This window comes from Herpailurus yagouaroundi, unplaced genomic scaffold, assembly GCF_014898765.1.
Source record: "Herpailurus yagouaroundi ecotype Mexico unplaced genomic scaffold, PumYag 28, whole genome shotgun sequence".
In the NCBI taxonomy this organism is placed as follows: Eukaryota; Metazoa; Chordata; class Mammalia; order Carnivora; family Felidae; genus Herpailurus; species Herpailurus yagouaroundi.
In genome coordinates this window covers 86,668,605-86,681,990 of record NW_024412376.1, presented here as the reverse complement: position 1 = coordinate 86,681,990, position 13,386 = coordinate 86,668,605, and the positions used below count along the sequence as shown (strand labels likewise).

The following is a 13,386-nucleotide window of genomic DNA, read 5'->3' as shown; positions in this document are numbered from 1 at the left end:
CAAAAACACTGATTACAACCCATTCGTGTTTAAATTACACTTTGCTAATCCAAAAGTAGTTTTACATTTGCCAACTCTTGTCTGATCATTTTGTATGTTTCCCAGACAAATAATTAAAACAGTGTGAAACTTTCAAAGATATATCGATAAGATACTCACTTTAAATTGTGGTTCAATTTAACAGCACCTGAATCAGTTTCTCCCAACTTCCCAATAAAGCTTGGAAAAGCAACTTCCTTCACTAATGTAAATATCCTAGAGAAAATAATTACAACTTAAAGTCAACTGCATGTGATACCCTATGTAATTAAGCACAGTTTACTCCAGGAATGCACAGATGGTTTAATATTAGTGCAATTTATCAGTACAATTAATCACATTAAGTTAAAAAAAGAAAAAAGTGCATTCATAGGCAGTAAAAGGCAGTTTTTCAAGCATTTACCATTTATTCCTGCCTCACACAGCAGCCAGATACATCATTTTAAAACACAAAGCTTGGGGTGCCTGGGTCGCTCAGTTGGTTAAGCATCTGACTCGATTTCTGCTCAGGTCATGATCTCACAGTTTGTGATTTCAAGCCCTGCATCGGGCTCTGCACTGACAGTGAAGAGCCTGCTTGAGATTTTCTCTCTCTCCCTCTCTTTCTACCCCTCCCCACCCCACTCGCTCTCAAAATAAACTTTAAAAAATAAAATAAACATAAAACTTATGATATCATTTTTTTCTTCAAAATTCTCCAGTGACTTCCCACACTCTTTGAAAACATTTCGAAGTTCTTACAATGTCCTGAACGATTTTATGTTGTCTGGCCCCAAATCATCTCCCTGATTTCATCTTTAAGCCACTTTTCACCTTATTTTTTTCCCATCTGTTTCCTAAGAAACGAAATGTACCCACCTTGGAGAACTCTGTAATTGAAGTTTTTCTACTGAAAACCTTTTTCATTATATTTTCATGTAATTTTGTCTCCTCATTTCATCCAAATTTTGCTCAGGTTAACACTCTTTAGAGAAACCTCCCTGTGGGAAATAGTTTTCTTTCTTTGTCCCCATATCAAGTTACTTTCCAACCTTGTTTTACTTTCTTTATAACATGTATCCATGGGAAATCATATTTTATGTTTATGTATAAGTTTTCTGTCTGCCTCAATAGAACAATACATGGCATATGCTGGATGTCCAATAAATGTTAGCTAAACCAAGTCGTGAATTCAAACTCTGTATGCACCACGACGAATCTAATGATGTCTTATCATCATCAAGAACAATTGGGCCAAATCAACAGCCCACACCATATTTAAAATAAAATTTTATTGACATATAAAACACTACATAGTGTACATGACTTTAATGTTTCAGAGGGAAAAAAAATCAAAGTACATATTTATAGAAGAAAAGATTCATAGAAATTACACCTACAGTGGATTTTCCAAAGTGGAATGTTTAAGAAGTAGAGCAATTACTGGAATTTTTGTTTGTTTGTTTATTTTTATTCTCTTTTGTTTTATTGTTTTTTATCTTACTACAATGATTTCCTGTTTGTTTTTTATAACCGTGTGGCAGGTGTGTACAGCATTTCTGTCTGACAGAGATACACTGTACCTCTTGGTTGGTACAGAGATTTGCTTTACACTTGATTGGTGCAATGGACTGAATACACCCACTTTCCCAAATATGATGAAACCCTAACCCTTGGCATGGCTGTATTTGGAGATGGGCCTTCTAAGGAAGTAACTAAGGTTAAAGGAGGTCACTAGGGTGGGACCCTGATCCAATAGGATTAGTATCCTTACCAAGAGAGATACCAAAGGGCTCACTCTGTCTCCTCATACACGCATCAAAGAAAGAGCGTGTGAGTGCACAGCAAGATGGTGACCACTTACAAGCCAAAGAAGAGGCATCAAAATGAAATCTACCCTGCTGGCACCTTGGTCTTGGACTCTTAGTCTCCAGACTGTGAGAAAATAAATGTCTGTTGTTTAAGCCACCCAGAGTATAGTACTTTGTTAAGACAGCCTGAGAGACCAAGACAGTTGGTAAAATAAACAGACGAAGCAAATCATGATCAAATTGTTCACCGTTAAGTTATATAGTGAACTTAAGGACAAGAGTCAGATACCCTTTTGACTTTCTAAAATGTTTAAATTCATAAAATGCAAGAAAGTTTCACATTAAATCAGTTGCTACATAATAGGTACATGTGTTTGTACACTACAAGATTTCTTACGGGTAAAGAATAAAAATGTGTGTTTGAAGATATACAAATAAGCATTTTATGCTGGACACATAAAACCTCTCTCAACCCAGTAACTTCAAAAATCCACTCAAAAGAAGTATTGAAATATTGTTGTTCAAAGATGTCCAATACTTAAAGATGTTGCTTAAAAGATATAATGACATTGGCTAAGTAAAGTAATGATTTATGGTATATTCTTACATTGGGAGTATACAAATAATAAATATCACACTTTAAAGAGCAATCGTATAGAAAATCACTTACAACTTAAAGTTAAGTAAAAATAATAACTTAAAAAGTATATATTACAGGATTTAATTTTCAAAAATATGTTCTATATTGTAGAAATAGATTCAAAAGAAACAGCACAGTAGTAATCTTTTAGGTGAGGGATGTATTAATAACTTATATAATTATTCTCTTTTTTATGCTTTTTAAAATTTCAAAAACTCCTACAGTTAGTATAACCAGGTAAAATGACTATAACTTTTTTGAAGGAAAACCTTGCTTCTTATTATAAACCTGAGTACTTTTGAGACTTATCAAAGGTTTAAGATATTGTACGTGAAAATGACATATAAGAAGAATATATAGGGAATATCTATGCTATTATGTTTGTGAAGCACAGAAATAATATAAAAGGATAAAAGGGAAAAAAGCGATACATTTCACCATTTGAGAAAATGCATCATTTTCCTTTTCCATAAGACAAAACCTAGGAATTATCTGTAATCCCCTTCTACCAATTTAGGATCAATTTTAACCCCCAATTATTTATCAAAACCAACTTTTTTTTCATCTTTAGTTTCCTTCCCACCTGCATTACCTTTCTTCCAACAGAGCTGCTACATCAAAGTCAGAATCATTTTTTGAAAATATGATTTTATTCCCACCCCCACCTCTAATCTCAAACTTTTAGTTGTTCTCCAATGATCATAAAATAGAACCAGGCCTTCTTCTGAGCCCTGTATGATCAAAACCTGTCAGCTTCCCTTTGTGAAGCATTCTTCTTCCTGATCTAATCATAGTGTGACCTCATTTCAATTGCTCAGAGTACCACACACCCTTCAACCAGAGAAGGGAAGATACTCTTACCTAGCTGCATTCTTCAGATTCTGGTTCACTGGTTACTAAACCAAAACACTCTATGGCTGGTCAGTAAGGTGTGTTCCCTTACTGGAAGCACTTATAACATCTTAGGTCTTTCTTTCAGGACACTTAACTTGTAGCAATGGATTTGTTTTAGTAACGATTTTATAAATATGGCTCTTCTTTGACTCTAAGCTCAATGAAACTCGGTGAAGTCAAGGACATCACCTGTTTTCACTTACTATTTTACCATCTTTCCCATTAGGCCCAGAAAAGTGTCTTGCATACAGTAGTGATTAATAAATATTTATTGAATACATATTTTCAGAATATTTCAAAAATCTGCAGTTAAAAAATAGAAATACTAAAATACTCATAGATAAGAGAGAAAAGACATAAAAAGACATAAACAGTGTAATTTATTGATAAATACATAAAATGTAGCCCTTCAAATAACATTTATAAAAGATACAACCTATATCTGCAAAAGCTAAAAAAATTTCAATTAACACCTTAATGTCAACAGTGGCATCTCCAGATATCACTGCTATAGATCTTTTTATTTTCTTTTATTCTCTTTTCAATATGTTTTCATATGATTATAAGCACCTATTAATGTTATATTATTTTAAAAGAAATTTACTTTTGACGACAAGTTAAATAAAATGATTCAAAATAACTTAATAGGGATATTTATCATCTCACATACTAAAAAGCTCAGAAGTCAGTAGGATTCTCAGGCTGATATTTTCAGTAGCTCAGTGCTGTCATCAAGAACTCAGGTTTCAAAAATCTCTCTGTTGGTTGTCTTTTATCTGTCAGCTTCTCCTTGATTCGGGACCTCATGGTCCCAAGTTTGTTGACATATTAAGTGAATCGTTGCCTTTTGTTCAGATATTGTGAAAGAGCTGAAGAAACCTCTCCCACAATCATAGACTGTAATTGGGCAAATTTAGTTCCTTATGCCCGACTCTGAATGAGTAATGTCACCAGGGCAATGCCATGCATTTATTGGCTCAGATAAATCAGGTTCTAGTATCCAGATAAGCTTTCTCTCAGTCACATGGTGGAGAAGTAGATACATGAACAAAAATGGAGTGCTGTAATGGAAAAGAAAGAGGTGAGAGACAGATACTAGATAGGCAACTAAAACTGTATCTCCCTTTATTGACACATATTAGAATTTCAAAAAAGGAAAGGAAAGAAAAAGAAGAGTGGAGAGGAGAGGAGAGGAGAGGAGAGGAGAGGAGAGGAGAGGAAAAGAAAAAAAGGAAAGAGAAAAAAAGACAAGAAGTAAAACAAGGTAAATATCTAATCAAGCACAGTAATGAGTGCCTTATACCCATTTGACTTTTCATAATTTATATTAAGAGAAAACACAAATTTTATCCCTATTGAACTGATAAATATCTTCTTAGATTAACAAACTCATTCTGGATAAACAATACAAATTTACATTTTCAAGTATACAGATCTGCTCTGTATGCTACACATTTAATTTAGCCCAGATCTAGGCACATCTACAGAAATAATAAAGTGGAATAATGATATGAGCATCCATTTGGTTCAACAACATGGTACAAATAAACTAATTACATGAACCAAATCTACTTTCAAAGCTGCATATGATAAAATTGATCCTTCTGCAGAGATTCTAAGCTTGTCTAATTCACAAAGGACAGAAATTCTGACTTTACAAAATTATTACAATGGACAAGTGGTAGTATTTACAGTGCATTCACAGTGCAGCTACACATTAAAACCTCAGAAATTAATCATTCAAAGAACATCAGAAGTCTAAAAAGTATATTTCAGTATTCTAATATATTATGCAGTTATGGATTTCCTTTATATGTAATAATATTTATTCATAAACATATAAATTGGGTTGAAACATATGCATAAAATAGCTTTTTTATAATATCTGCATGTTGCTTGTATAGGTAGTTAGATTTTTATGTACACTATAATAGCTCTAAGTTCTTTTTGTCTCTGAGAAACTTGTCTGTTGATATGAATAGTTGTCACCTTTTCCATTTGTATATTTCGATCAAATGGAGGAGTACTATTGTCAAAGATAACTCTGAGATTCTACAGAGATAAACACATCTTGGGATTTCTTACAACTGACGTAGAAAGAAAAAAAAGCAAATATTAGTTTTGACCCCCTCCTCAGAAGTTTCTCCATGTAAACTCAGGTTCTCAGCAGATTTCTCAAGGAAAATGTTATGACAGTCCACTAGCTTTAGATATGCTATCAGAACATCTAACTCTGTCTAGGTCTTTGAAGTTACAGACAGATATATTCTGATTCGGTTTCTACTTCATGCTTCAGCATTAAGCAAGGGAAAAAAAAGAGAGGGGATGCTTTCATTTTTGAGGGCACCTAATGCAAAGGAGTTTTACATCTATAGCTATCACTGAGGAGTGCTGTTTACTTGCTCAGTCTATTCAGATCACTAGGGCAGTGAGCCAGTCCACAGCACCCCATCTTACATTTACATGAAGGGCTTCTCTCAACTTATTTACTTGAGGAATGAAACAACAACAACAACAACAAAACTTAAGAATTGGTCAGTTATTTTCATTTTACGTCACAAAGCCATAAATATATACAGAAAAGTATAACTATTATATTCATACCACAAAATTTTAATAAATCTAGAAAAGAAAAAGAATAAATAGACCCTGTTAAGTTCTACAAAATCACCTTAGTATATATTAATAAACATTTTCATAAATATTATAGTGAAAGGGGTTAATATGTAGCATATAACATATCTTTAGACATAAAGTTAATCTTAGTGAACTATGTCTCTTTTCCTAATATGATTTCAGATCTTTTCAGATAGCTCCTGTTGTCCTTATGAAGTCATAAGGCAAAGAACCTTATTCAACTACACAGTTAAGAATAGAAATGTGAAATGAATTGACCCAACCAATATTAACGGATGCTTTATCTATTTATTTATTTATTTATTTATTTATTTATTTATTTATTTTAAGGGTTATTTATTTATTTTTGAAAGAGAGAGAGAGAGAGAGAGAGAGAATGTGGGGATGGGGCAGAGAGAGAGAGACAGAGAATCCCAAGCAGGCTCCACACTGTCAGCGCGGAGTCTGATGTGGGGCTTGATCCTACAAACTGTGAGATCATGACCTGAGCCAAAATGACGCTAAGATTGTGTCATCATCCTACGAGCTGAAAGTTAGAATCAAAGAAGGATTCTTTTGTATTAGAAAGAAGTCCCAACTTGCTTATATTACTGTCATTTTAAAAGTATGCAGCCAAATCTAAACCAACTAATATAATAGATAGAGAAGGTAAGTGTCCTTGCCTGGGGCACCAATAAGTTTTCTTTGTATTGGCTGCCTTGGGGAACATGTTAAAGAGACCATATCTGCTTTCAGGGATTTTACCCTAAAGAAGAGAAATATGCTGAACAAAAATATTGCTTCTTGTCTTGGTATCTTTTCCTAAATTGATCTTGAATGTGCAATAACTCGTATTGACTTGATTTCTTTTGATTGAAAAGCTAGAGGCCAATTTCACATATGTCGGTTTGTTCTGAAGCACAGATCATGTGATCTTAAAGAATTTTCATCATTAGGTACTTTGTTTCAAGTGTATCCAAAAAAGTCAACAAATACCTTTGCATTGGATTTTACTTAATAAAACAGAGACATATAGAAAATAGAAATATATAGGGAAAAATTTGCATATTCAAAGCATTTGACCAATAGAAATGGCAAAACTTTTCTTGAAAAGATTAGTAAGGCAAAAGCATATATTAAAAACAATTAGAATCATCTTTCAATTCAATCATCTCCACTTATGTAGAGAATCTTAAGCAAATGATTCTTAGGATTAGCTTGTTTTATTTTTTTTTTTTAATTTGCTGTTTTGCAATAGATGTTCCTTAAATGTTTAAGAGCCAGAATTATTGAAATATATTTTCAATGCGTGAAGTATTTTACACTATCTTCACAGTGATGCTTAAATTCAAATACTATGCATAACTTCAGGAATCACCAAAAATGTTTTCCTGTTCTGTTTTGCCTTCATTCCACAACATATTTATATTGTCAAAATATAAATATTACAAATATGTGTTTACAAAATCTTCTGTGATAAAAAGGAATAAAAAACTACTGTACACTTATAAATATAAAATAAGCTTGGGACATCACACACTCCACAAATGTCAGAAACACAAAGTTCAGAGGCACTGTTAAACCAGAAAAGCAATTTGATAAGTTGCCAACATGGTTTGTCTCCCTTAAGTTTTATAAAATCCTTTGTGCATATCTGGAAAGATAAAGTGCAGAAGGGTTTTCAAGGATCATCTTACAATCCTTTCCAAATGTCATTTGCCTTCTTGACTAAAATAAAGCTTCAGTTCAAAATTAACACAGCCCCCTCGCTTAGGATTAATTTGGATACCTTCCTTCTTTAAGGAGCCAGATATTTTATACAACTAGTTAAAGAGTCCTGTTTGGCAAGCAGTTGGCAGAGGAGATCCCACCCCCTAGAGTTTTGAGTATGAGGGTCTATCAATGTCAAATCTAATTGCTCTCAGTGTTTCCCACGATTGATAGAGTTGAAGCCAACAAGTCCATAACATATCTCATCATTATAGCTTTCTCACTGTGGGGCTGATTGGTGCACCTGCCCGTGTCTGACCAAGGGCCAGTCAGATTTGTTTTTTTGTCTCTCTTCTGCTCGTACAGAGTAGAGCTGCCTCCTACCCTGAACATGGATTCACATTTATCATTTAGAGGAAATATGGGTTCATTACCAAATTCATAAATGAACCAGTATGACTAATTTTAAACATAATATGGGCAAAAGAAAAACTGATATTTTTTTGTATATGAACTATAAGACAGGCATAGACTTAAACTATAAAATGTGCGTATGATTAAACTATAAGATGGGAATAACTACCAACTAACCATACACTATAAGGTAGGTGTCAACTTAATGCAACAGCCCATCATGGAGAGGCAGTTAAGGAACATACATCGAGAGAAACTATACCTCTAGTGGCTGCAGAATCCAAGGGTCATCCGTTTATAGGCTTAGAAGTTCATGAAGATAATTTTTGCAATATCAAAAAAAAATCATAGTCACTAGTATTCGTGGTGCTCAGCTAGTTCAGATATGGCAACCTCTTTGACAGGGAACTCTTCTGAGAGGAGTACACTGAAGTGAATTAATGGGCAAAGCTACAGAGGTCATTTTTTCTTACTAGAGAAATAATTGCCTATCAAGACAATAACTTAGAATGTTCAGATGAGTCGTATGGTAAGTGCACAAATAGGTGTGCACGTGTCTATATGTGTGTGAAATATGTAAAAAACTACAAAATTAGCATTCTATCTTAAGACCTGGCAGCATGCAATTAATGATTTCATAAACCTGATGTATTAGTCTCAAATCTCTGTAAATATCATGTCCTAACTATAAATGTAAAATACAGCAATTTATGAGACAACCAGAAATCATTTTTGGCATAAAAATTCACTTTGAATAAACAAAATTCAGGATGAACCAGTCTTACAATTTTTTTTTTTGGCTTGCAATCTTTATTTTAACATCAACAATTAATCAACAGAACTTATCATGGTCAATTGGCTTTCCATCCCAATGGCCATTATATAGGATGGCAGTATGTTTCCTCTTAGAGACTGTGCCAGTTTCACTGTGGAACAGATGGCAAGTCAACTGGGTTTAGGAGGGTAGTCTAGATGATGCCATATTAAGTGACATCTTCCAGCAGGAATCAATTTCATTGGACACTGGTGCCACCTTGACACATCACAAGGCTATCTGCTGCCTTCCATCAGACCTGTTGCCACTGTCACATGAAAATAGAGAATCTTGGGCAGTCATTGGGATAGATCTCCAGTGCACTCTTGGAAATCTCTTACAAAAACGCCCCAGCTTCCAGGTGAATTTCTGCCCTTTAACTATTCAAACAGAGAAGGGAGTGTGGTTCTAGTCCACATTCTGAAAGACCTAGTGGTTTAAAAGAGTAGAATGCACCTTCCCTATAGTATCAAACACACAACTTTGTGTCTGGCTGAAAAAAAAAAAAAAAAAACAGTGATATTACAGTCCCTTTATCCCCTGCAATATAGTTGCCTAGAATAATTGAAAAACAGCACTTTCACAGTAAAGCAGTAAAAATACTAATAACGTATAAAATCCCTATCATTATATTCTTACTAAATGAAAATATCTGTCACCCTATTCAGTCTAAAGCCAGGTTAAATTTGGCATGAAGTTGTATATCCTTAGCATGAGCTTGGAACAGAAATAATTTCTTCCCCTCCATTCCTGGAGCTCTGACTTCTATTTGACTTTAGCTCAGCATTTCCATTTTATACCAGAACATGAACCCTCACTGGTATTCAGTTCCCCTGAATTGAAATAATGTCTCAGCTAACGAGCGGCTTCCAGTAGGGATCATGTAACTGGCATAGCTACAGCAGAAACAGCACTGCGTTCTGCCAACATTCCCATTTCATCTACCCTGGGTAGCTTTATTGTTGTGCATGTTTATGAGCATGAATCTTCTTGTCTAAAGATTACAATACAAAAGAAGCAGATCTCTGCCTCTGAAATGAGGACTAAAGCTTTAGAATGTGGCGCCTTTGATAGCAAAAATTGTCATTGGGAAATTTACATCTCAGAGCAATAGGAACCACCTTTTTGCCAGATTGTAATCAGTTTCAATTCGGTCTCTATTTTACCAGCTGAAAGAAATATGCAGATTGCCTTTCAACAACAACTTTTAAAATTATTTTAATACCTATTTCATTATTTTTTGAAGAAAATAAGCAAAGGTTTCCTGTTTTCTATGCTTAATTTCTTGTATTAAGAAATGATTGCGAATTGGGGCTTTTTTTTAAAATCTTCAGTCCAGCATGCCTAAGTTCATATCACAAATCATCAACATTGAAAAAAAAGAAGCATTCTCTATTGGCATCTTTGTCTTTGGGTTTAGCTTTAAAATCCATCTCACAAACACCTGCTTTCCATGAGGATCAGCCAAAATATTCTGTTCAAAGATCAGTGCTATAGAGCATTGCCTGGTGGCTAGCACAGATGACAAGAAGCGATGACAAGGAAAATTTCAGTGGATCTGTATCTCACCCAGGATTGTTTTTGTGAACCCAGGCAACCTGTGCCCTGCATCTGTGGTTTGGTAATATTCCACTCAAATTTGTCTGTCTGCATGCACAGGGCAGAGAAAAAATCCAGCCATGAAAGGAAGATGGTTATTTTGGTTTATGAGTTAACTGAAATACCTCCACCTTACTCTCTACCCTCAGTCAAGATTTATTTCTTTGCCTCTTTTTTTGACCAAGGGGAAGTTAAAAAGACTACTCAAGGCAGACAGGTACAGACACTGTATGGCGTTACTTCGTTCTCACAACAACCATGTGAAGGAGATAGTATTAGCTAGGTTTTATAGTTCAGAGAACAGAGGCCAACGGAGCTTAGTTAACTCTTCAAGACTTACAATTAAGAGATAAGAGTCAATATTTGAACCCAGGTCTACATGACTTCAGAACCCATGCTTTTTTCTACCATCAATGATGGCAAAGCAGTTTTTCGTCTCTTTATGTCAACTCCAACTGATTGACAGCAGCTCTTTGTAAATTTGTCCTTAGAAAGATTCTGAGGTCAAGACCCAAAAGAGAAATGTGCTGGGTTCTGTTAGTCTTACCTGAGAAAGTGGGAGAGGGAGGAGCTTTGTCACAGGTGCTGTGTACTTGACATGAAACCATTTGGTCTCCCAGGACCCGGTCTGTTCTCTGATCTGCAAGTTGGAAAACAGGCTTTTGTATATCTTCATGTTGCCACTCAGGGTTGAAGTGTCATCGTGGTGAGCCCTACTATGATGCCTCCTCTGAAAACAGAAATCTGTTGCAATGAGATTTATAGTTAAGGAACAGATTGAGTGTGATACAAATTTCACAGTTGCTTATGCACAATTTCATTAATGACAACAACCACATGACAGCAGAAAGCTGCACCCTTCCGAACCAAGACGCATAGGAATGAACAAAAGGTATACATGCGCACACCTCAAATATCTACCAGCTATCCCAGCTGTGCTGTGAGCCACCCCTATCCACAGCTGGCACTGCAACTCTCCGACAGATTTCAGATCACTCTCACTTCACCACTTCACTAACCTTCGGGCTGTAATTCTGAGGCCCCCTCCCAAGTGAGCTTCAGGTCTCTGTCAAAGTAAAGTTTCATACTGTATTATTTATTTCCTAAACACTTAGAAAGTGTGTAAGTATACTACAGTTTTTATCAGCTTCCTATCTTTTTCTAATGTGTCATTAAAGTGTTCAAGTGTTTGGGATGCCTGGGTGGCTCAGTCGGTTGAGCTTCCGACTTGGGCTCAGGTCACGATCTCATTGCTTGTGGGTTTGAGCCCCACATGGGACTCTGTGCTGACAGCTCAGAGCCTGGAGCCTGCTTCAGATTCTGAGTCTCCCTCTGCCCCTCTTCCACCACGCGCTCTCTCTCTAAGAATAAATAAACATTTACAAAATTAAAAGAAGATAATACTATTCAAGTGTTTGTGCCTCTAATTCCATTTTTGCCATAAGCTTGGTGATCTTAATTTGTGTGTGCGAGGTTAGCTAAACCACTCTATGACGTTGCTCCCTGGCATCCGTTTTGTGTGGCCAAGTGGCCTACAGGGGCCTTGAACTGGCACTAGCCCCCCCATGCAAGCTCATGTGATAAGCACTGTCCCCACCCCTCCTGGGGCCTTCCCCTTGTGCCCCCCTTAGGTAAGATTCTTGCAAAATTGACTAAAACCCCACTCTGGTTTGAATTGACCATCTGGCTTTAGCCCAGAACCCCAAAATCCTCTGCCCATGGACCCTAGTAAAGGCATGTGCCCCAGATCCTGCCACCCTCTCTGCCTGTACCCTGCCTTGACTTTCCCAAGTGGCCTTTCAAGATGCACTGTAAAACCTCTTCTAGGACCCGTGAGTAATAAACGTCTCAACTTCAATCCTCTGTGGTCTTTTGTTAAACACAGCTCATCCTCTCATACCTCTGAGTTCTACTTAACAAGTGTTATTTTCACAAAGTCACAACAGAGTGAATTAGTATAGTGATTTTTAGAATACGCCTGTCTCATTATAGCAGCACTTATTGTACCTGAAATAATCAGATTAGACTTTGATAAACAGGCATTTAAAATAAAATACACCTGGGAAGAACCTAATTGATTCAGTGGCAAATCAAAGGTAGGGCAGCAGGAACAGTCACCCCTGCGGACAGGTTATGCAGGGATGCAAATCTCTCTGCTTTTTCTTATTACCATGCTCCAGTGAGCCTAAACAACATCAGTGGTAAATTACTCCTCTATGAAAAAATCTTTTGGTGGCTAAAATTTTCAACAATTGTTGCAGTTACTGATAAGTTTCACTAATTGACAAAGAAGTTTAACATTAGCACATTTTTATGGCATGACCTTTAATAAATATTGTTTTCTACATTACACTTATTTCAGGCCACTTCTAATATAAAATTGGCCCTGACCCATGTGGGCTCAACTATACAAATTCATTTCAAGAATAAATTCATCAGTGCAGAATTTTTCAAGCTCATTTTGGAGAAGTTCATTTCTCTAATGTCTGTGAAAAACCCTGTGTTTAATAAATTAGATTAGAAATAACCATATTTTTTGTGATCGATTTGTTAGAAATGAATGAATAGAACACAGTGATTGTGAAGACAAAGAAAAACAGAACTTGAGTTCCTTCAATTCTGTCAGTCCATGTGAGCACTTGGAGTTTTGTGTGTGAGGGTTTAAAATGTAAAACAATAAAACAAAGGGCAAACTATAAGACATAATACTTTTGATTGGTGTGTTAGGCAGAATAATTACCCCCCCCACACACCCAAAGGAGTCCCTGAATCTATCAATATGTCACCTTACATCAGCAGAAAGGACTTGCAGAGGTGATAAAATTAAGGATGCTGGGATGGGGAGATGATGACGGATTATCAGGATGGGC

At 35.8% G+C, this 13,386-nt stretch overlaps 1 long non-coding RNA gene across 1 annotated transcript; it reads right to left on the bottom strand.

The window, feature by feature from the left end:
* Positions 1-4,000: 4,000 nt before the first annotated feature.
* On the bottom strand, positions 4,001-11,257 carry LOC121029486 (uncharacterized). The gene is made up of 2 exons (XR_005789753.1): positions 11,064-11,257; positions 4,001-4,424 (listed from the first exon to the last, which is right to left on the bottom strand). It is a non-coding gene; the product is annotated as an uncharacterized LOC121029486 (long non-coding RNA).
* Positions 11,258-13,386: the final 2,129 nt, after the last annotated feature.